This window comes from Rhinatrema bivittatum, chromosome 18 (assembly GCF_901001135.1).
Source record: "Rhinatrema bivittatum chromosome 18, aRhiBiv1.1, whole genome shotgun sequence".
Lineage (NCBI taxonomy): Eukaryota > Metazoa > Chordata > Amphibia > Gymnophiona > Rhinatrematidae > Rhinatrema > Rhinatrema bivittatum.
Window position 1 is genome coordinate 41,998,634 of NC_042632.1, and position 23,111 is coordinate 42,021,744.

At 43.2% G+C, this 23,111-nt stretch overlaps 1 protein-coding gene and 1 long non-coding RNA gene across 9 annotated transcripts in view; one reads left to right on the plus strand and one right to left on the minus strand.

The window, feature by feature from the left end:
- EBF1 (EBF transcription factor 1) overlaps nucleotides 1-23,111 on the minus strand; it is a 486,294-nt gene that overhangs the window by 230,243 nt on the left and 232,940 nt on the right. The gene's annotated exons all lie outside the window — the stretch shown is intronic.
- On the plus strand, nucleotides 17,565-21,090 carry LOC115079845. 3 transcript variants are annotated; one of them, XR_003853399.1, is made up of 3 exons: nucleotides 17,565-17,715; nucleotides 19,501-19,657; nucleotides 20,704-21,090. It is a non-coding gene; the product is annotated as an uncharacterized LOC115079845 (long non-coding RNA). The 3 variants fall into 3 exon arrangements; XR_003853400.1 differs by lacking the exon at nucleotides 17,565-17,715 and adding an exon at nucleotides 18,392-18,435; XR_003853401.1 differs by lacking the exon at nucleotides 17,565-17,715 and adding an exon at nucleotides 18,888-18,990.

Below are 23,111 nucleotides of genomic sequence, written 5' to 3' on the forward strand. Positions count from 1 at the left end.
CTTAACGCTTCCATCGGGAGGTTCCTCTTTGCTTTGCTGAATCACTTTACAAGTCGAGATATGAAGCAGTTACCCACTGAATTCTGGTGGGTTTTTTTTTCATCTAAATCATAGACTTTTGTCACATTTTATTCCTCTTGATATATATATACATCACAAATATACGCACTCTCATTCCTTACTGTGCGGAAGCAGTAATCACACCACCCGCACTGCTGCAAAGTCCTGCGGGCATTGCACCAGTCTTCAGCGCGAAAGTACGCATCACTTGCTTTCACGCTGAAAACTGCCTCGGGGATACAGTCTCCGCAGACGCCTGCTTTTCCTAGGGGATACTTTTCCCCATGAAAAATGGAATGCGTGTGTTACTTTTCCCTCCCCCGACCTAAACGCGCCCCTGGGAGCACCTCCTCATAATGAAGCTAGAGGTACGCGCGCCGTGGAACACCACACCTATTTCTAAACCTGTAAAGGGAGGAAAATATCAAAGACAATCTTTTGGGGGTAAATCTGCATTTAGCCGGTGCATGGGCTTACGGAAACCGGCTCACCCCAGCACCGTGTGCATTCGGGCAGACGGACTCGCACGCGGTGGAAGAGGTACAGCAACACGATGCGGGATGCTGGATGAGGTCCAATCTGAAGCAGGCACATTTCAGCCTGGTTCGAACGCGACAGAACTCTTATCAACTTTCCCCAGCAGAGCTGGGACAACCTGGAGCCAATTCACAAAGACTCGATATAGATTCACGAGGACTCTTCCTCCCATCTGGCCCTCAGCCAGTGGGGGGTCACATCAGGTCGCTAACTTGGAATTTTTTTTAACTTGTTTCCTTTCCCCCCCCCCCCCCCCCCACTGTAACCTCGAGTGGGAGCTGGAGGCCACCGCTGGCCCTGACCCAGTACCTCCCCCCCCCCCCCCCCAGCGCCCCTTAAGAAAATTACTACTGCCTGCAGCAAGATTTCTATAAATCAGGAAAATCCGATGTGGATTCACAGAAACGCCCTTAAGATTTTTCTTTAAAAACCCCAAAAACTATTGGTTTAGTGAAACCACCAAATTTTTTGCGGATTCATCAAATCAGTTTGAACACTTTTCCGAGATGTCCGCACACCTCCACTGTTTGGTGAGATTTCGCTTGCAAAGCTTACATTCATTTTTTTTTTTTCCTGTGGATATGAGAGAAGAGGGTTTCAGCTTCTCCCGAATGCCCGTATGTCTTAGATTCATCATTGTACTGGATTATAGTGTCCCACGCTTCGGATATGTTTAGAAAGCCCGCTTTCTGGAAGTAATATTATACCAACTGTAACCCACTGGTTACTGAGGCACGGCCTCCCAAACCTGTCCCAGGGACCACCACAGTCAGGGGTGTTTTCAGGATATCCACCATGGACATGCATACTACTGCATACAGTTGCTGAGAAGATGATAACTGTTTTGATGTGTCTTAGTACAGAGGGTTATTGCAGAAAATGATAAATGTGAATTACGTTCGGAAGTAATGATCAATTTAAGAAAAAAAAAAAGGGTAAAGCCTTTTTATTGGACTTAACTTAATACATTTCTTGACTAGCTTTCAGGAGTTTCACTCCATTCACCAGAGCAACACAAAAAGTGTAGCTCCCAATAGCTAATCAAGGAATGCATTACTTTAGTGCAATAAAACTTATATTTAGCGTAGATAGTTTTTGGTTTATTTTCTCTTTGGGGCAGATTTTAAAATCTACGCCCGATTTTATAACATGCGTGTGCAGCCGCATGCATGTTATAAAATCCAGGGTCGGCGCGCGCAAAGTGGTGCACAATTGTGCAATTTGCGCGCGCCAAGCCGCGCAGCCTGCCTCCGTTCCCTCCGCCCCCCGCACCTTCCCCTCCCTAACCCACCCCCCAGCCCTACCTATAACCCCCCCTTACCTTTGTTGAAGAAGTTACGCCTGCCTCCCGGCAGGCGTAACTTATGCACGCCAGCAAACGGCCAGCCCACGATCCCAGGCACAGCGGCAAATGGCCACTGTGCCTGGAGGCTCAGGCCACGCCCCGCCCCCCAGACTGCCCCAGACCGCCCATGCCCCTCCCCTTTTTTCAAGCCCCGGGACATACGCGCATCCCGGGGCTTGCGCTCGCCGCCGAGTCTATGCAATGACTTGCCTCATGCTTTTGCTGTGAAAATACAGGCAGTATGAAATCACTGTCTCAATAGTTTGTTTAATTTGTGGATTTGCTGCTATATGCAGATGATTTGGTCATTCTGTCCCCCACCGCAGAAGGTCTACAAGAGAATGCAAACCTGCTAGAGAGCTACTGCAAATCACGGGCCCTACAGGAAAGCCTGAAGAAAGCAAAAATTACGATTTTCCAGAAAAGGTCAAAACCTCTCCAACACAAATTCAAATTCTTCCTAAATAAACAAGAAGTTGAGCATATCCTAGACTATATTTACCTTGGTTTGAGACTAAGTGCATCTGGGAAAGTTAAACTGGCTATAAAGACAGTATAAGAAAAAGCCCTAGCAGCTCCATATGCCACAAAGAAATATCTGGACAAAAACAACCATCCCCAGTAAAACTATTATTAAAATTATTTGTTAGCATCATTCAACTAATTCTTTATATGTGAGTGTCTATCATTAACCCAAAACTATACGGAATGGGATGGAACCCAAACAGAAATCCTTCACCTCCAGTTCTGTACTCCGTGTCCACAGAAATACCTTTAATAATGGATGAGAGCAAAATTAGGACACTTCCCCTTACTATTTACCAGGCAAAAAAGAATATTCAAATTCTGGTGTTATCTCAATAACAGTGGCACAAACACTACCAGGGCATCTGTGAAATAACACAAAACCCTGGGAAAAAAACCACACTCAACCTGCCCTACCAATCCAGCACTAACACCCAGAACTCAAACAATTACAACCCAGCATATGAGAAGACAGCAATGCAAATATTGCAGTTTTCCCTAGAATACCAATACACCTCCTATTAGAACATAAGAAGTTGCCATAGAGGGTCAGATTGAGGGTCCATCAAGCCCAGTATCTTGTTTCCAACAATGGCCGATCCAGGTTACAAATACCCAGCAAGAATTGGAAGGAGAAAATTGGAAAACAGAACAAATTGGACTGCTACAGATCCCTACACAGAAAATATGTGCTAGCACAATACCCCCACTTCAGTCACAAATGCAAAAATACAGGCAGACTCTCACCAAATACATGATAAGTGATCACAGACTAGACATAAAAAGATGCAGACAAAATCTAATCTGGAAATCCCAAGAAGGCAGACCATGTATGCAATGCAACACTGGAGAAATAGAAACAGAAATAGATTTCCTCCTATGCTGTGCAAGGTATAAAGATTTCAGAGATGCACATTTCCCAAAACTAAGAGAGAAAATGCAAGACTTTCCACAAAAGAATGAGCAAGAAAAGCTTTTTATACTCCTGGGGGAAGCAGGAGAAACAGCAGCTAGAGCAGCAAACTATGCCATACTGGGCCACCAGGCCAGAAATGAAACGTAACCAGGTACAATACGGGCCAGTACCAACACCTGAGACATGTCCCTGATGCTGTACTCTCAGTAACCTCTACCTTTACTTGACATCACCATTTTGTAATATTTTCCCCTCTCTGAGGATAATTTTCTGTTCACTCAGGTAATTTGGCATGGATGAAAGTTGCCCTCCTCAAGCCGGTTTAAAAGTGACATTTTTCACAGAGCCAGGGTAAAAAGAGGCATTTAAACGTGTTTTTAGGTCAGGGGAGGTAACAGCACACATACATTGTACACGCAATTCTACTGCATTGAGCCTCGGTGCTCTAGGTGGGAACGAGAAACGCCGATCTGCAGTCCCAGAGCTCTAGCAGCCAGCATGACCATCCTACATAGAGCCTGATGCAGGTTACAGAGGAGAAGAAATCCGTTATGAGCCTGGGAAATGAGTTTGCAGAAGCTTGACCCGCGAAGGGGATGATCTTTCGACTGAGGGCATTTAAAAAAAGGACAGTAGCCTGAGTATGCAATCAGTGCCAGCATGGCTCGGGCGCATTGCAGAAGCAATGCAATCAAACCCCAGGAGAGGGCTGCTGGAAAATATAATGCTATGGGCAGCCCCTGCAGGTATCAGGGAGGCAAAGAAGCTTCCAGGAACAGCTAGTTAGGGATTTTCGATGACAGGTCCATTAGAAGGAGGTAAAAAGTGGATTTCGCTTACTCTTGGACTATGGCACTTCAGTAAAATAAACATCATAATCTATGCCAGCAACTACCTATATTAGCATGTGCATCAGAAAACAGACCCTGAATCTTCACCTTCTGAACATCGTAGTTCACATCTTCTCCAATGATACACACTAAACGCAACTTAAAATGCAAGCTTTCTAGGGGTGTGCAAGGGGAACATTTTTATTAGTTTAATTCATTTTTGCTATTTTTTTGTCATTGAGGTTTTTATTTCGTTATGAGGTTTCATTTCGTTATGTGCATAAAATGCATTTTTATTTATTAATGTATTTATTTATTTACTTACGCACGCCTTCATGGCCATGCGTGAAATCGATTTTATGCGTGCAAGTGCAGTTTTAGGCACATAAAAAATGTATGCGGGAAAGTAAAGAAACAAAGCGAAATGAATGCACATCCCTAAAACTTTCACCCCCATTGACGTACAAGTGCATTGCCGAAACAAAAGGCAGTCACTGAATGACACACAAACACACTGTGTCTCAGAGACAGATGTGCAGACACAGAGGACCATGAAAATGTCCATACATTGTTAGAAAACACCGGCTTCCGTTAAAACAATGTGAGAAAATGTTTCCTCATTTTGCGTTTGCGGCTATTTTTTCCTGTCCTACAAATAGGAATTTTTTTTCTCTTTTCTTTTGATCTATACTTTCTTGGTAGATGAATTACAGTTTGCAAAGGAAGCGTGTGTGTGTGTGTGTGTGTGTGTGTGTAGGCAGAAGAGGAAGAGGGAGATCTAGAGCTGTCCTTATTCTCCTGTTTGAGGAAATGGCAACACGATGTCCCCCTGCTGGATAGAGGTGACTGCCTGGACCTCGACAGTCATAAGAGAAATTGAGAGTTGTAGGAATCCAGTTACTTACCACGCCCTTCCTTATTCAGAAATGCCTCTCTGCAGTTGCATTATTGGGCAACTTCTGACTTTTGCACCTTGGTTGAATGAGCACAGAGAATCGATTCCACAGAAATGAGTTATTTTAAAAGAGTACTATCTTGCTTTTCTCTCAACAGATTTCAGACTTCAAACCCTTGCTGTAAGACCATAGTTTAATTTTAAAAATACCAAGAAAGCTATGCAGTGCCCAGGCCCGGATTTAGGCAGAGACAACATAGGCAGTTGCCTTGGGTGCCAAATTTTGGAGGTGCCAAATATCCAGGCCAGAGAGAAGCCTGCTTCTGCTTGCTATAGTGTCACATGCAAGCCCAACTTCAAAGAGGCACCCTTCGCCATAGTCTTACATCCGGCCTTGGCAGTGCAGCTGCAATCCCTATAACTCAAGTATCCTCTCATTGTATCATGAGTTCTAATGATTGAGACAACAATGCAGACAAAACAGGCTCTGGTGCCATCAGCTTTGCTCCATCATGGCAAATATCATGATTAAGAATTATGTAGGGACCCTTTGACCCTACTATAGAGTAACTTACCTTGGGCAAAGGGAAACTATATTACCTGGTGCACATAATGTTTGCCTTTGGGAGTGCAGTCATCAGACCTCGGCAATAGGTAAGAGTGCACAGACACCCCCCCTCCCCCAATAGAAACATTTCAGCCCTTCAATGAAGAAGGAGGAAACTTTAGTAGAGCAGGGAAGGTGGTTGAGAGCTTGGAGGGGTAACGCCCTGGCCACAATGCATCACTAAGCGAAAGAAACCAGGAGAACATTTATGAAGGCTTAAATTTCTTTTACCCTTGCTGCAGAAGCGAGGATTCTCCAGTTTAGAATCCTCACCAACCCACCAGAAGAATTCCTGGGAGCAACAGCCCAGGAGGGGGCCATGCGAGTAGAAAACTGTTTGTGCCTTGACCTAAAGAAGCTACCAGCATCTGGTTCAAAATGGGAAAAGTAAGAACAGCTCTAGAGAATTGGATAAGTTGTCAGACAGCGGCATGCATCTGAAACCTTTGGAGTGGAAGAGCCCCTGTGTGGACTCTGCCCTAACCCCAGGCTATTTCCCTTGTAAGCTGAGAAGTGTCTGCAAGCAACAGTTGTGTTGAAGTCTGCTTTCCAACAAGAGGGACTTTTTCCTCTATTGCTATCGTGAACTGCAACTATTCATAAATAGATTATAATCTTCAAAAGGAGTTACGTATGTAAAAGGAGGTCATTTTCAAAAGGATTTAGGCATGTAAAAAAGTAGCTAATATTGTAGCATTTTTCAAAAGTGCACTTATGCACATAAAACCTATTAACAATTCAATGGCATATATTCTAGCAGTTTTCAAAGGCCCATTTACGTGTGTAAAATCTGGTTTTAAGCGCATAAATCCTTAAGAAAATTACCCCTAAGTATTAATCTTGAGACTTTCTTCAATTAAAGAGGCATTATTTTGAAGTACAACATTTTCTGTATCTCATGTCTTGATTGTGCGAGTGAAAAGAAGCTAATTAAAAGAGGATACAATTCTCCAAAAGGTCTCAGAGATTTGTATTTCTTCCCCCCCTCCCCCTCGGATCCCTCAACCCTACCTCCGTCCGCAAGAACCCTGATTATTTCTTTTTGTGGAACAAGGAGCTGGGGGTTACATTTCCAAATCAAATAAACATGGTAAGAATAATCCAATGCTACAGAAAGATAAGGAAGGCCACCATTTATTCCATTTATAGTAAAAAGATAAAAATATGGAGGCTTATGTAGTGACCTGGTGCTTGCACTGTTTAATACTGGGCTGAATATTCTAGAACTCAATGAATGTATCATTCAATAATGAGCCTCTGTGCTACAGAAGTTCTGTGGAACCATAGGCTCAGAGCACTTGGGCTATTAATGAGCTAGCGGTAATTTAATCCTGATTGTAGCATTAATTGTGCTGCATCTCCAATTTTACTACTATTACTACTTCTACTTGTTTCTAAAATGCTACTAGTCATACACAGCACTGTACAGACATACATAAGAGAGAGTCCCTGCCCCATGAAGCTTACAATCTAATCAACACAGGACATACATGACTCACAAGAGCCTGTGGGAAGGATACTTATTATAGAGAAGTACTTAAGATTTACTGTAACGGTAGCTTCAAAAAAGTTATGTTTTTAAACTGGATTTGAATACAGCTAGAAAGGGAGCATGATGTACGGATTCGGGGAGTCTATGCCAGGCATACAGCACAGCCGGGTGGAAAGCACAGAGCTGGCAGTTGGCAGTGGAGGAGAAGGGCACAGATAAGAGTGACTTGCCAGATGAATAGCGTTTACGAGGAAGGATTTAGGAAGAAAGAAGAAAAAATAGGTAATGAGGAGCTGCAGAGTGAATACATTTATAGGTGAGTAAGAAAAGGTTAACCTGTATGAAGAAGTGGACAGGGAATCGATGTAGCAACTTAGGAACATAAGAAGATAAGAAATAGCCATGCTGGGTCAGACCAAGGGTCCATCAAGCCCAGCATCCTATTTCCAACAGAGGCCAAACCAGGCCACAAGAACCTGGCAAGTACCCAAACACCAAGATCCCATGCTACTGATGCAATTAATAGCAGAGACCATTCCCTAAGTAAACTTGATTAATAGCAGTTAATGGATTTCTCCTCCAAGAACTTATCCAAACCTTTTTTGCTGCCGCGCCATCACCCGACCTGGGGGCTGGTCTGGAAGCCTTGACCACACCCCTGGGCCGGTGCCATGCCCCGGTCCCGCCCCTCCCCTGACCCCCGGACACGCCCCCTCCCCGCCCCTTTTACGAAGCCCCGGGACTTACGCGCGTCCCGGGGCTGTGCACGCGCCGGCGGCCTATGCAAAATAGGCGCGCCGGCTCGCGAGTGCCCTGCGTGCATAAATCCGGCCGGATTTACGCGCAGGGCTTTTAAAATCCAGCCCTTTGTGCACATTTTGAAAACACAAACGGATGTACCTAAGTGCAATCCCCTCCTGAACCCCCATCCCGGAAACACTGCAGGTAAGCTCATGCCTACGAATCCTTTTACTCACATATGGGCTGCGCTCCACCGGGTTTGGTCACATGTTTTCGATGTGCTAGCTTTACCCCTTATACAGTAAGGGGTAATAGCATGTCGAAAATGCGCGTTCAACCCCCCCGAAACTAATAGCGCCCGCAACTTGCAAATGCATGTTGATGGCCCTTTTAGTTATTCCCATGCAATCCAGAAAGCAAAATGTGCAGCCAAGCTGCACATTTTACATTCAGAAATTAGCGCCTGCCCAAAGGCTGGCGTTAATTTCTGCTGGCGCTGGGGAAGTGTACAGAAAAAACTGCTTTTCTGTACACTCTCCGACTTAATATCATGGCGATATTAAGTCGGAGGCCCCAAAAGTAAAAAAAAAAAGTAAAAATGAAAAAAAAATTTTTAAATCTGCCTGCGGCCCGCGGGTCAGAAGACGGACGCTCAGTTATGCCGGCGTCCAGTTTCCAAACCCATGGCTGTCAGCGGGTTCAAGAACCGACGCTGGAAAAATTGAGCGTGAGCTGTCAAACCCGCTGACAGCCGCCGCTCCTGTCAAAAAGGAGGCGCTAGGGACGCGCTAGTGTCCCTAGCGCCTCCTTTTTGACAGGAGCCTGGAGAGCGATTCAGGATGGTGGCCTGGAGAGCGGGCGCTCGCCGGCTCTCCCGCCCGTTTTTCTGTATCGGCCTGATATTGGGTGGATAATTTTGTAAAAGGTCATTTCTGCCAGTAAAGTGCTCGTTTTACTTGTGGAAGTGGCTTTTAAAATTATTACCCTCCCGCTGACCCAGGCAGGCACTGAAGTTTGCCCCTGGTTGGAAATGGCACTCAGTTTTTAGGGTTTTCCGGAGCGTGGTTTCACTCTACATATGCCAGAGAGGCAACAAATTATTCCTACATAGCCCATTTTTTCCCTGAGTCTGCACACTGTAACTGCTTACCTCGCTTTCTTCTACACCGTTTAGTGCTGCTGTTCTATAAGCCTGGAAAATGAGGCTGAAATTGCTCTTTCCTGAGTTGATATACTTTTGCAAAAAAAAAAATGAAGTACAGGCTACAGCTGGTGCAAACGTTCTTTTCGCCAGTATTTAACTTTCATATGTTTGATTGTCCAATAATATGTAGAGCTTGGAAAGTAAACTAGAAAACCCAAAAGGTAAAGATTAAAAAGATAAGGAAATCTGTTTAATTTATTCTGCTTATTTCTGATAACCTAGAAACAATTATGCTTCCATTAGTTATTTGCAAGCACAGTGCTGTGAATCGAAACAAGCTTTGACATTTTACACAGAAAGTCCTGCAATGCCCATCACCCTAACTTGGTTTTCCATTTTTCCAATGAACTGTGCTTCAGAAATCTCTGATATTTATGTTAAAAAAAAAAAACCAAAACAACACAAATACTGGCTGGAAAGGTATACTTATAAAGTCGATGTGATCTGGAATGGCTGAGATTAAGAGTTAAGACATTCTCAATAAATCAGTGTAATCTCTCTAGCGCTACATTGTTACAGTGGCCATTCCGTTCAGTATGGTGCATTTTCAATTATTCTACATGTTTTCTACCTAGTAAAGCCAGCTTAATTCCCAGCAATGTCACAGCATTAGAACATGTCCTGGGCTGAAAAGAAAAAAAAAAAAAAGGAGCAATCTTACTGCTCCTGTAAGTTGTTTAGCCCTTGGCTCTTATAAATCCCCAAACACCAGGGAAATCCCCTTTTCGTGCATGTCCTATGTCCTTAGAGTTATTGCTTGAAGAATCTGTTCAGTTAATCCTTTGCTAGGTCACAGTTCATCTTATTCATAATACAAGTTTTTACTAACAGAGAATAAACAAAAAATAAACTTAAGACTGGGAGACAAAAAAAATTAACCAAAGATACACAAAAAGCAAAAATGATGAAAGAAGTAATTCTCCCACTCTGATACAGACCTTCAGATACCTGAAAGGTTTTAATGATGCACAATCAACAACAAACCTTTTCTGTTGGAAAGAAATCAGTAGAACTAGGGGTCACGAAATGAAACTTCAGTGAGGACGACTCAGAACCAATGTCAGGAAATATTTCTTCACGGAGAGGGTGGTGGATGCCTAGCATGCCCTTTCAGAGAAAGTGGTGAAGGCAAAAACAGTGAAAGATTTCGAAGAGGCATGGGATGAACACTGTAGATCCCTAAAGGCTAGAGGATGGAAATGAAGAAAAGAATGCATAGGGGTAACTTGCTGGTGTGGTGGTTACTACCCTTAACCAATAAGCCTTCATACTGTTGATGCAACTCCATCATTGCTCTCTGCTTCAATGGCAGGGGGAAAAGAGGAAAAGGGGAATTAGATTCAGACAGCAACCAACAAGGACACTGAATTTTATGATCTGGGAAAACAAATAAGCATGGGGGTAACTTGCTGATGTAGCTGTTACTAACCTTAACCAATAAGCCTGATACTTTTGATGCAACTCCAACATTGTTCTCTGCTTCAGTGGCAAGAGGTAATGGGGAACTGGACTCAAACAGCAATCAACAAGGGTCCTTTCTTTGATGGTTTGGGAAACTGATAAATATGGGGGTGACTTATGTGGCGTGGCAGTTACTACCATAAGCTCGCCTGGCAGACTGGATGCACCATTTGATCCTTTTCTGCCATCATTTCTATATTTCTATGCAAGAACTTCATTCTTGTCTTACTCAACCTTAGCTCAGCTTTTGACACCCTCAATCATCATATACTGACAGATTACTTAGCGGGTCTAGGTATTCCCCAGATTGCTTTGGCCTGGTTCTCTTCTTTTCTACAAGACAGGATCCAATAAGTGGCTAAGGGACAGCATCTTTCTGATTCATTCTCTGCTCTTTATGGTATATGACAGGGTTCCATAATTTCGTCTATCCTTATTAACATCTACTTACAACCTTTGGGAAGGCTTACTCAGGAATTGGGGGCTTGATATTTCTCTTATGCTGATGATATTCAGCTTTATAACTCACTGGGTAAAGACAGGCAAAAGCACTGCATAATTTAACTCTATGTATGTCTCCCATTAATCAATGGTGATCATATTTTTTAAAGAATTGAGGTCATTCAACTGGCTAGACCAAGATCCCTGGGATTAACTCATGTTCCTTCTTTTTTGATGAGGTAACCACTTCAGTGCAAAACCAAGGTTTGTAATCTCATGGTCCTGACTGACAGTTCTCTGTCTATGGTCCTACAGAACAAGCAGGTCTGAAGTCCTGCTTTTTGGACTTGCGCCTTCTTAAACAGTTTCCTGCATAAAGAAGATTTCATCAACGAGGTCCATGCATTAATTACTACTAGAGTTGCAGTTCCCTTTTGATTGGGTTATCATCTAAATATATTCACTGTCTCCAGTTAATTCAAAACACGGCTGCTCGCATTGTTGGCTGCAGTTATAGAGAATCTATGTCCCTGGTTCTTGCCAAACTACATTGGTTGCCCATGTCCAATTATTTAAGATCATCTGTCTGCCATTCAAAGCCTTTTGGGGTGGGGTGCTGCTTATTTACAAAGTCGGCTTGCATTTTACATTCCTACATGTTGACTTTTGTTCATCACAGGATGCTCTTTTAGAAGTGCTGTCCTGTAAAAAGGTCCTGCTGGTATGTACTAGGCCAGGGGTGGCCAACTGAGTTCCCAAGAACCACAAACTGTCCAGGTTTTCAGGATATTCACAATGAATGTGCATGAGGTAGATTTTCATGCACTGCCAACATTGTGTGCAAATCGATCTTATGCTTATTTATTGTGGATATCCCAAAAATCTGGCCTAGTTGTGATTCTCGAGGATGGGAGTTGGTCACCTCTGTACTACGAAATGTGCTTTTTCTTGTATTGCCCCTCATGTATAGAACAATTTGCCACTTGAGGCTCATCTGGCCACCGGTTATATTTGCACTTTAGGAAAGAGGCTAATACATACCATTTTTTCTGAGGTCTTTCTATAGCCTTGGGTCATTGTTTTCTGCTTCTTTTATTCCTGTGGTTTTTAGTGTTTTATGATGTATTAGACTGTTTATTTATTTTGTTTTGTTGTCATCTCATATCTTGTATTTTGTGCCTTCAGAGAAAAGGGGCCATGTGCTGTGATTAATTAAATAAATAAATATCCTACAAGCTGTCAAGCTTCTGTGGCTAGCAGCTGGGACATATTCTTAGCAATGACAAGCAGAATAACTGGGCAGACTGGATGGGCCAAGTGTTTTTTTTCTGCCATCACCTTATTTTATTTATTCTATTTAACTGCGTGGGCGCAGGCATTTCTTCTTAGTAGCACATTGCCCCTTTCAGCAGAAAACAACTTTGAAAAATGCAGTGAATCTTGTCTCTGCTGTGTACAGAGAACCCCATTCTCCATCCTGCCCCTTCCCCCAACCCCCGTCGCATTCCAATTGGAGAAACAGTTTTGACTGACCTATAAAAGATTAGAGAGCCAACAGATGGGAAGGAAATAAGAAGAAACTGGGACACTGAATACCTTTAACATTTTCCAAAGATTCCGCCTCCTATGAAGGTGACTTAAGCACTGCAATGCACAGAGGCTTATGGGACAATTTATGTCCAGATCAGATTTCCTCATTAAAACTCAGGGATCTCATGCTGAGGGTCTGCGAGCAGGAGTGGGGCCCCGAAGACAGGAAATAAAGCCTCACTGTGATCACTCACGCAGTAAAACCAGCAGCACAAAGCAGGCCAGTAAGAGAGCAGCTGGTGCATCATCAGCATATGGCACTACACTGCTGGCATTAAAACTGTGAAAAAACAAACACCATCCCACATTCTGATTCCAGTCTTGTTGTTACTTTACATTAGGGTGAAAGTCTTATTCAGCTCAGAAATGGATCCCAAATGGGTGTTTGGAAACCACTGTCATGAAAAAAAAAAAAAAAATGTATCACTCCATTGGGTTTAGTGGGATAGCTTCAAATACAGTGTGAAAGAAAACTGCCAGCCTGTTAGAGAGCAGAGAGGGTACAGCTACCTCCCAAAAAGATGTTTTATACATAAATGTGTTTGTATCTCTGCACATACACACTAACGACCAAGGAACAGTAGCTGGTATGCAGGAAAGGAATTCTGTGCTTCAGCCTACAGAAAGCAGTGGTAGTGAGAGGATTTGTAAAGAAGTGGGAGCATGAGTTTTGATCTAGATATGGAAACTTACCTGCTCAGTTACCTGAGATAGTAGTGTCAAAAAGAAGAGATGAAACAAATGGAGACAAGGAGCAATCTCCTGCAGGTGGTCAAACTTGTACACCTGACAGCTGGGAGATATCCTAAGCTAGGGGAGTGCTGGTAAGTACAACTGGACAGACTGGGTGGCCAGCTGGTCCTTATCTGCTGATATCTACTATGTTATGTTCTTCTTACCATGGTTTTAAATGGCCATTGTAAGCGGATTGTGATAAACTGCAGGAGGACCTTGCAAGACTGGAAGATATGCAGATGAAATTTAATGTGGACAAGTGCAAGGTGATGCATAAAAGGAAAAATAACCCTTGATGTAGTTATACAATATTAGGTTCCATTTTAGGAGTTACTACCCAGGAAAGAGATCTAGGCGTCACAGTATATAATACATTGAAATTGTCAGTTCAGTGTGCTGTGACAATCAAAAAAGCAAACAGAATGTTAGGAATTATTAGGAAGGGACTGGAAAATAAAACAGTGGATATCATAATGCCTCTGTATCGCTCCATGGTGAGACACACCTTGAATACTGTGTGCAATTCTGGCCGCCGCATCTCAAAAAAGATAAAGTTGTATTGGAGAAAGTGCAGAGAAGGGCAACCAAAATGATAAGGGGCATGGAACAGCTGCCTTATGAGTTAGGACTGTTCAGTTTGAAGAAGAGACAACTAAGGGCAGATATGATAGACATCTACAAAATCATGAAAGGACTTGAAAAAGTTAATATAAATCAGTTATTTAATCTCTCAGATAATAGAAGGACTAGGGGGCACTCCTTGAAGTTAGCAAGTAGCTCATTTAAAATGAACTGAAGAAAAGTCTTTTTCACTCAGTGCATAGTTAAGCTCTGGAATTCATTGCCAGAGGATGTGGTTACGGAAGTTAGTGTAACTGGGTTTAAAAAAGGTTTGGATAAGTTCCTAGAGGAAAAATCCATAAACTGCTATTAATTAATAAGCAATAGTAGTTTGAGATCTATTTAATGTTTGGGTACTTGCCAGGTACTTGTTGTGACTTGGATTGGCCACTGTTAGAAACAGGATGCTGGGCTTGATGGACAAGTGCAAGGTGTTGCATATAGGGAAAAATAACCCTTGCTGTAGTTACACAATGTTAGGTTCCATATTAGGAGCTACCACCCAGGAAAAAGTTCTAGGCATCATAGTGGATAATACTTGAAAATCGTCGGCTCAGTGTGCTGCAGCAGTCAAAAAAGCAAATAGAATGTTAGGAATTATTAGGAAGGGAATGGTTAATAGAACGGAAAATGTCATAATGCCTCTGTATCGCTCCATGGTGAGACCACACCTTGAATACTGTGTACAATTCTGGTCGCCGCATCTCAAAAAAGATATAGTTGCGATGGAGAAGGTACAGAGAAGGGCAACCAAAATGATAAAGGGGATGGAACAGCTCCCCTATGAGGAAAGGCTAAAGAGGTTAGGGCTGTTCAGCTTGGAGAAGAGATGGCTGAGGTGGGATATGATAGAGGTCTTTAAGATCATGAGAGGTCTTGAACGAGTAGATGTGACTCGGTTATTTACACTTTCGAATAATAGAAGGACTAGGGGGCATTCCATGAAGTTAGCAAGTAACACATTTAAGACTAATCGGAGAAAATTCTTTTTCACTCAACGCACAATAAAGCTCTGGAATTTGTTGCCAGAGGAGGTGGTTAGTGCAGTTAGTGTAGCTGGGTTCAAAAAAGGTTTGGATAAGTTCTTGGAGGAGAAGTCCATTAATTGCTATTAATCAATTATACTTAGGGAATAGCCACTGCTATTAATTGCATCAGTGTTCATCAACCAACCTCTTCCCTTCAATAATAATTCTATAACATATACCAATACAAGGGATGCTTGTGTCCTGGTATTACTTATGTACGGTGGCTATTGTTCAAGGACAGCCAATTTTATGGGTGTCCTTCTTTTTAGCCCCGTCTATTAATCTTTATTATCCAAAATTCAATGTAGATTTTCTATTTTGTCTTTTTCTTTTTTATCTAAAAAGATCCCCTTATCTCCCCGTTCCTACTCGTGGACGGCGCCTACAGAAGGTAGGCGCCGTCCACGAGTAGGAACATTATCAACATGACACTGGAGAACTAACAGATATCGAGTACCTGTTTAGGACACAGCACAACCCCCCCCCCGTAGCCCCTGAAGCAGGCACAAGAGTGCCGAAACATGGCCCATGTCGGGCAGGCAGACGCGATCCCCGCGAGAAGCAATTGAGACGGATGTCCTGATAAGTATTGACAAACAAGTAGCGGGTCGCCTCATAGAACGGGGAGATAAGGGGATCTTTTTAGATAAAAAAGAAAAAGACAAAATAGAAAATCTACATTGAATTTTGGATAATAAAGATTAATAGACGGGGCTAAAAAGAAAGACACCCATAAAATTGGCTGTCCTTGAACAATAGCCACCGTACATAAGTAATACCAGGACACAAGCATCCCTTGTATTGGTATATGTTATAGAATTAATTGCATCAGTAGCATGGGATCTTCTTAGTGTTTGGGTAATTGCCAGGTTCTTGTGGCCTGGTTTGGCCTCTGTTGGAAACAGGATGCTGGGCTTGATGGACCCTTGGTCTGACCCAGCATGGCAATTTCTTATGTTCTTATGACCCTTGGTCTGACCCAGTATGGCATATCTTATGTTCTTATGTTCATGCTAATGTAGATTAGATTATAAATTTATTTATTTATTTAACATTTTTCTATACCGACCTTCATGGTTAAAAACCATATCAGGACGGTTTACATCGAACAGGGGTAAAATAACTAGATAAAGGAAAAAAAACAAAGTTACATTAAAACGAGGACTGTGAACTTGGAAGCTTAGGAAGCTAGAAGAAAAATATAAAGTTAAGTTGAAGGGAGAGAAACAAATTCCGGACTAGAGGTAGTCCAGACTAGAGATAGTCCATATGTTAGAGACGGTATCCATGCTATCCAGGTATTCAGAGGAGGGGAGGATCCATTAATCATGAGTAGATCACGCCTAATGTGTATCCCAGGGTTCTGGGAAGGCTTGGCGGAACAGCCACGTTTTGAGTTTTTTCTTAAAAGTTAGCAGGCAAGGTTCCAGCCTAAGTTCTGCAGGGAGGTTGTTCCAGATGGCTGGGCCTGCTGTCGAAAATGCTCAGTCCCTAGATGTGATGAGTCGCGTGGCTTTGTTTGGAGGGGCTTGTAGCGTTCCTTTGGATATTTCTCTCATTGGTCTGTTAGAAGTATGGAGTTTTAATGGAATTTCAAGGTCGAGATAAAGGAGATTATAGATGAATTTGTGTATTAATGTTAAAGATTTATGAAGGACTCTATAGTTGACTGGTAACTGGTATAAAGATAGTTCTGTATTTCTTTATAACATTTGATTTCCCTTGATACAGCATTTGATATATAAATGGAAACATTTTTCAGGCAATAAAATAATACTGTAAACGTTTGTGATATGGATACAGATCCCAGGTGAGCTTTTTCAGCTCTTCAGATAGCAGTCACTGAAATCAAGTGCTAAAAACTGGAGAATATTTCAAAAAAAAAAACAAACAACAAATTTGGAGCCCTCAGCAAACTCTGGAGCTTGTCTTTACATGGGGGCCATTTGCTCACAATGCAGTTGAGTCGGCTTGCACACCTGCCCAAATGGGTAGGGTCGTCAGATCTAGAGATGTACCAAATAATTCAATGAATTTTTTTTTTAATGTGTCCAACTTAGCTTCTTCAAAACTTTCTAAAGGCTCAAATTTGCATCTAATTTTTTTTTTTAATCTGAAGTAAATTCCACCAAATTGTGATCCACCTACTTCATCATCATTCTTTCGCTGGCCCAACAAAAGTAAGGCAGCACACAACCTGCAAGGAACAGAGCTTTCTGAAGAGTAAGATTTTTGCCGGATGTATAGTGTTCAGCTTGGGAGACCTCCACCATGACTTCTGGACCCCAGGTCGAAGGCTCGGAGCCTGCCCTTTCAATATGTGCCACTGATCTGCAGTGAAGGCTTATCTAGTTGGATGCAAAGAAGAAAATCTGCAGCAACGCAGACAGCAGTACTGTTAAGCAGGGAAAACAAAAGGAAGGAAAAATGGATGTGCGTCATCATAGCTTAACAAAAAAAAAGAAAAACTTATTAAAAGAAAAAAAAAAGAGAGAACAAGCATGTGTGCGATGGTTTGCTGTGCTTTTTCAATATAACCCTCTTGAAAACGAAGCCCACCCCATTAAGCTGGAAGTTACTTGCTGGAGGATGGGAGACCTTCGCACCAGGTTTGAAGACAATGTACGCCGTCCACGGGCAGCTGTCGTGCCGCTGGACGGACAGACGGATGGAAGCAGGGCAAGTTGGTGAGGGCAAGAAGGAGCTCGGGCAATGGACGTAGGGCGATCTGCACGCCACATGCATACAACAACTCTCCCATCATCCCCCCCATCCCATATACTGGGTTCGGATGTGCCCGGTCCTTAATGTCAAATACGGCACAGTTAGTGCATCCGTGCACCGCGTCTGCTCCCCGGGGAGAGCAGGTTGTGCCGTGCAGCTCGGCCAGCGGTGCACCGAGGCGGCAGGGCATGGAGTCATCCCTCAGCTCTCCTCGGCAGCGTCTTTCATCATTAACAATATTCACTTCGGGGGGGGGGGGGAGTCTTGGCGGGCGTTATATTTGTCCTGCTGAAAGATGGGGGCCCGTACGCTGCTAGCACCTTTGCCACAAAGCGGCGCGTCGTGCCCACTAATTGAGTTTGCGAGGTGTGTGATTCAGTCCCCCCCCCCCTCTGCACAGGGGCAGCATTTATTGTAAAACTGCTGGAAAGCCGGGTTTCTTCTCCGTGACTGCTGCAGGCAGGACCGCTGCTGCGTGGGTGGGGGACCCTGGGGTGGGGGGTGTTGGGTGCCACTACCAGCCACAAATTGCCACGGTGCTCCTGAAGGTCACAGCCCTTAAGACAGCAGCCGAGCGAGGGACTGGGAGGGGGGGGGGGGGGGAAGGACAGAGGGCTCCCTGAAACCGGGGGGGGGGGGATGATCTCATTTTTCCAGGATTTGGGATGCTCTCCTTACAGAGGGTAAGTGCTTGCTTTTTTTCTTCTGATTTCCTCATTGCCGCGATTAGGAGATTCTCAGTGCTCCGTCTGACTTTAATGAACCAGAAGCGGCGACCCTAAAATGCACTGTTTGCTGTTTTGTTGTTTTGTTTTTGGTTTGTTTTTGCGTAGATTCCTCTCTGTTTCGTGTGCACTTCCCTTCCCTCCTTCCGTCAGCAGCGCTGCCTTTCACGGAATCGCCTTTCGTCGCCCGCAGCAGCGCTGAAGTGCGCACCGTTCCGTGCGATGACTGGGGCTGCCGCTTCACTCTCTCTTCTTGTAATAGGGGGGGGGGGGGGGAGGGGGTCTTCCAGGTTGTGCACGTGAGCAGCGTTAAGTGCAGGACCCCGGGCTCACCTGAGAGCTCTGCCAAGGGACAAAAGCGGGGGGGACCCCGATCTCTAGGGAGAAAGTCATAAAATGCTTATTGGGGGGGGAAGGCAGTGGAGTTGGAAAGCCTGGCGCTGCACTTCTTGCAAATAGTCCAGTGAAAGCTGCCTAAAAGGCTAAACAAAACCCCATACGGACAGGAGAAAGGTGAGGTTTTTACATGCAAATGGTTTGCAAGGCGGGTGCACGCGATGCATTAAGGGGGCTGGCGCGGTAAAACGGTGAGCACAGCTAAGAAAAGAATAAAAACAGGTTTGTAGTGAATTGGCTGCGTTTAAAAGAATTCCCCTTAGCGCAAATTCCTTATCCCAGCAGGGGGGCTCACGGGATGAATATTTGGAGGCAAAACGTTTGAAGGGCGATGGGTTCATCAAACGGAAAAGAGTTCCGGAGGCTCGGAGCTTGGGTCAAAAGCTGCATTTTTTTTTTGATCGCTGAAAAGAAGTGGACCCGGCTCTTATCCTGGAGAGGCTGCTGGGGTGCACTGACCTGACAGCCCCATGTCCCCGGGAATCTCAGAAGACTGTTGCACATTAGAAAGGAAGGTTCTTCCGACCTCCCCCCGTCTCAATCCCAGTGAGCTAGGCAGGCTCTCCTCTCCTCTTCTTTTTTTTTTTTGCCTAAGATCAAACATAAGGAGCTTTTTTTTTTTGGCAGAAATCGAGCACCTGCATAACAAGAGCAGGGAGCGAGGCAGGAGAACTAACACCCTGTCACCGGACCCCAGTGGGAACTTGGCATGGTTTGGATCCTGGCCAAACTGAGAGGCTTAAAGCTCCCAGAAAAATCCAAATAGAGATGGACATAAATACAGGTAAAGTGAAAGCTTGCATATAAGTAAAGATAGAAACATATATAAAGATAAAATAAATACTGATATAAACCAAGTGGAAAACCAATCTTTTTTTTTTTTTTTTTTTTAAACCTAAACTGGAGATCAATGTCTGTTAAATGGGCATCATCAGCGGCTCTGTGTCTGTGCATCTCCTCCAGTTTTGCTTTTTTTTTTTTGTTCTGGTGCTCCAAGTTACCTCCAAGCAGAGAAAATACTGAGCGCTGCTTTCTGGAAAGCTCTGCCAGTAAAGTGCCCTGGGTCCCTGTTTACATACAAGCTCAATAAATCCATGCGAGATGTATTACAGTAAGTATTCGTTGAGCCTTGTATCTAAAAAGGATCCATCGCAGGAAACTAATAAAATAAGAATTCATTGCATGTCCCTCTGATATAATATTTATTAAAGTACCAGAATGTAAGAGGGTTGGGTTGTTTTTTTTTTTCTTCCCATTTTTATTTTCACAGCAGCTTTCGTGCCATAACGTCTGAGCTTCAAGGGGATGATTTTCAAAACAGATTCACAATCATAAAACACGGTTTATGCACGTAAATTGCCTTTTGAAAATCAACTGGAGGCCAGCGCGTGTAATAGCACGTGTGCACTTTTACGAGCACTGGCAAGAAGCATTCTGGGAGGCAGAGCTGGGGGCAGGGAAAGGATTTGCATGAATCTTTCTGATTTCTGATAGAATGCAGGTAAATCTGCGGGCACAAAGTTATACCTGTTCGGGAGCAGGTGTCCCTGCAGGTGCGTGTGTTGGCGGCCTGTACTGGGGACACCTGCGAATTATCAAAGTGCATGCAAGTCCACTTTGAAAATTCAGGCAAAGTACCCGCAGACCTTGGCGGGCTGTTTATCAAATGACCCTCTCTGTTCTTAGACATAATTTAAACCACAATCAGCATTCAGATTTCAGCTCCTTGCAAATTGAGCTCCTTGCAAATCTGTAAATGTTAAATAAGGATGTGATCTCTATTTTGTGGACCCGTGTATTAACCCTCATATGATATGTTTTTATCTGTAGAATGGTTCCAACCATTGCCTCACCATCTGCCTTAAGTGCTCAGGATCTCATCAATGTAAGGATGGGTACTTTCAATTAGGCCACCGATTGGGCCAATATGGACTATGAACCATGAACTGGACCAACAGAGGCATTATGGAGGATGCTTTATACATGGGTATATATGGACTGGACCTCACACGCCTGATTGGAAAGATCAAGCCTACATCACCATTCTCCTGAATCCTTAATGACACTGCCGGCCTTTCCTCATCAAAAGCAAGGAATCCCGTGTGTGTAACAGCGAGATGCTGCACTAGCAGCAACGTGCTCCTCCACCTGATAAACGGTCTATACATTTTTAAATAAATAAAATAAATTAGAATTAATCCGAGCGGGGGAAACGGATCGAGAGTCCATTATTATCTCACAGGTCTTTGGCCATTCATGTACATTATTCACAAAACAGCTCTTTTTTAAGTGTAAAACCACAGCATTTTTAGGGTCTTCAAAAAAAAATGTCATAGAAATAATGAAACAGAAAAAAAAAAGATAGTTGGGGCCATCTCATCTGCCTATTTTCCCATTGAGTACCTTAGCACAGACTCTTCTGATCTCTACAGATGTACTCTCATTTTCTTTCCACTAAGGATACTCTGTGCCTCTGCTGTGCCTTTTCATTAGTATGATATTATTATTATTATTATTATCATTATTATTAATACAGATGCTGTTTTCTGCCCCACCCCCTCTAGGAAGTTGGTCCTTGGAGCCACCACCCTCTCCAGGAAAATATTTTACTTTATGTTAACCCTGAGTCTCTCTCTCCCCCATCCAGTTTTATGCATGACCCCTTGTTCTAGATATTTTGAAATGGTGCAATGCATGAATCCATTTTGGCATTTTTCGAAATTCCAGAGAAAAAAGGCTGAATCGATAACAGTGCTTTAAGAACATAAGAAAATGCCATACTGGGTCAGACCAAGGGTCCAAGCCCAGCATCTTGTTTCCAACAGTGGCCAATCCAGGCCATAAGAACCTGGCAAGTACTCAAAAACTAAGTCTATTCCATGTAACCATTACTAATGGCAGTGGCTATTCTCTAAGTGAACTTAATAGCAGGTAATGGACTTCTCCTCCAAGAACTTATCCAATCCTTTTTTAAACACAGCTATACTAACTGCACTAACCACATTCTCTGGTAATAAATTCCAGAGTTTAATTGTGTGTTGAGTAAAAAAGAACTTTCTCCGATTAAGAAAATTGAGTGGACATAAGAACATAAGAAATTGCCATGCTGGGTCAGACCAAGGGTCCATCAAGCCCAGCATCCTGTTTCCAACAGAGGCCAAACCAGGTCACAAGAACCTGGCAATTACCCAAACACTAAGACAATCCCATGCTACTGATGCAATTAATAGCAGTGGCTATTCCCTAAGTAAACTTGATTAATAGCCGTTAATGGACTTCTCCTTCAAGAACTTATCCAAACCTTTTTTGAACCCAGCTACACTAACTGCACTAGCCACATCCACTAGCAACAAATTCCAGAGCTTTATTGTGCGTTGAGTGAAAAAGAATTTTCTCTGATTAGTCTTAAATGTGCTATTTGCTAACTTCATGGAATGCCCCCTAGTCCTTCTATTATTCTAAAGTGTAAATAACCAATTCACATCTACTCATTCAAGACCTCTCATGATCTTAAAAACCTCTATCATATCCCTCCTCAGCCAGCTCTTCTCCAAGCTGAACAGCTCTAACCTCTTCAGCCTTTCCTCATAGGGGAGCTGTTCCACACCTTTATCATTTTGGTTGCCCTTCTCTGTACCTTCTCCATCGCAACTATATCTTTTTTGAAATGCAGTGACCAGAACTGTACACAGTATTCAAGGTGCGGTCTCACCATGGAGTGATATAGAGGCATTATGACATTTTCCATTTTATTAACCATTCCTTTCCTAAAAATTCCTAACATTCTGTTTGTTTTTTGACTGCTGCAGCACACTGAGCCAACAATTTTAAAGTATTATCCACTATGATGCCTAGATCTTTTTCCTGGGTGGTAGCTCCTAATATGGAACCTAACATTGTGTAACTACAGCAAGGGTTATTTTTCCCTATATGCAACACCTTGCACTTGTCCACATTAAATTTCATCTGCCATTTGGATGCCCAGTCTTCCATTCTTGCAAGGTCCTCCTGTAATGTATCACAATCCGCTTGTGATTTAACTACTCTGAATAATTTTGTATCATCCACAAATTTGATAACCTCACTCGTCGTATTCTTTTCCAGATCATTTATATAAATATTGAAAAGCACCAGTCCAAGTACAGATCCCTGAGGTACTCCACTGTTTACCCTTTTCCACTGAGAAAATTGACCATTTAATCCTACTCTCTGTTTCCTGTCTTTTAACTAGTTTATAA